Source organism: Salvelinus sp. IW2-2015, unplaced genomic scaffold, assembly GCF_002910315.2.
Source record: "Salvelinus sp. IW2-2015 unplaced genomic scaffold, ASM291031v2 Un_scaffold2370, whole genome shotgun sequence".
In the NCBI taxonomy this organism is placed as follows: domain Eukaryota; kingdom Metazoa; phylum Chordata; class Actinopteri; order Salmoniformes; family Salmonidae; genus Salvelinus; species Salvelinus sp. IW2-2015.
Genome location: NW_019943694.1, coordinates 118,888 through 120,573, shown reverse-complemented (window position 1 = coordinate 120,573; position 1,686 = coordinate 118,888).

Genomic DNA, 1,686 nt, shown 5'->3' with positions numbered 1-1,686 from the left:
TGTCCTCGTGCTCCTAGACCTTGTTCTGCTTTTGACACCATCGATCACCACATTCTTTTGGAGAGATTGGAAACCCAAACTGGTCTACACGGACAAGTTCTGGCCTGGTTTAGATCTTATCTGTCGGAAAGATATCAGTTTGTCTCTGTGGATGGTTTGTCCTCTGACAAATCAACTGTACATTTTGGTGTTCCTCAAGGCTCCGTTTTAGGACCACTATTGTTTTCACTATATATTTTATCTCTTGGGGATGTCATTTGGAAACATAATGTTAACTTTCACTGCTATGCGGATGACACACAGCTGTACATTTCGATGAAACATGGTGAAGCCCCAAAATTGCCCTCCCTGGAAGCCTGTGTTTCAGATATAAGGAAGTGGATGGCGGCAATTTTTTATACTTTTAAACTCGGACAAAACAGAGATGCTTGTTCTAGGTCCTAAGAGACAATTAATCTTGATGGTTGTACAGTCGTCTCAAATAAAACTGTGAAGGACCTTGGCGTTACTCTGGACCCTGATCTCTCTTTTGACAAACATATCAAGAATATTTCAAGGACAGCTTTTTTCCATCTTCGTAACATTCGTAACAAAAATCAGAAACTTTCTGTACAAAAATTAACTTCAGTTAGTTCTAAACACAGCTGCTAGAATCTTGACTAGAACCCAAAATGTGATCATATTACTCCAGTGCTAGCCTCTCTACACTGGCTTCCTGTTAAGGCTAGGGCTGATTTCAAGGTTTTACTGCTAACCTACAAAGCATTACATGGGCTTGCTCCTACCTATCTTTCCGATTCGGTCCTGCCGTGCAAACCTACACGTACACTACGGTCACAAGACGCAGGCCTCCTTACTATCCCTAGAATTTCTAAGCAAACAGCTGGAGGCAGGGCTTTCTCCTATGAGCTCCATTTTTATGGAATGGTCAGCCTATCCATGTGAGATACGCAGACTCGGTCTCAACCTTTAAGTCTTTACTGAAGACTCATCTCTTCAGTGGGTCATATGATTGAGTGTAGTCTGGCCCAGGAGTGTGAAGGTGAACGGAAAGTCTCTGGAGCAACGAACCGCCCTTGCTGTCTCTGCCTGGCCGGTTCCCCTCTCTCCACTGGGATTCTCTGCTTCTAACCCTATTACAGGGGCTGAGTCACTGGCTTACTGGTGCTCTTCCATGCCGTCCCTAGGAGGGGTGGGTCACTTCAGTGGGTTGAGTCACTGACGTGATCTTCCTGTCCGGGTTGATGTTCTCTTTTCTCTCTTTCTTTCTCTCTCTCGGAGGACTGAGCCCTAGACATGCTCAGGACTACTGGATGATGATCCTTGTTGTCCAGTCACTGGACGTGCTGCTGCTCAGTTTCAACTGTCTGCTGCGGCTATGACACTGACTGTCACCGGACGTGCTACTGTCCAGACTGCTGTTTTCAACTCTCTAGAGACAGCAGGAGCGGTAGAGATACTCTTAATGATCTGCTATGAAAAGCAACTGACATTTACTCCTGAGGTGCTGACTTGTTGCACCTCGACGGCATGTAATTAATATTATTTGACCAGCTGGTCATTTATGACATTTGAACATCTTGGCCATGTTCTGTTATAATCCACCCGGCACAGCAGAAGAGGACTGGCACTCATAGCCTGGTTCTCTCTAGGTTTTTCTAGGTTCTGGCTTTCTAGGGAGTTTTT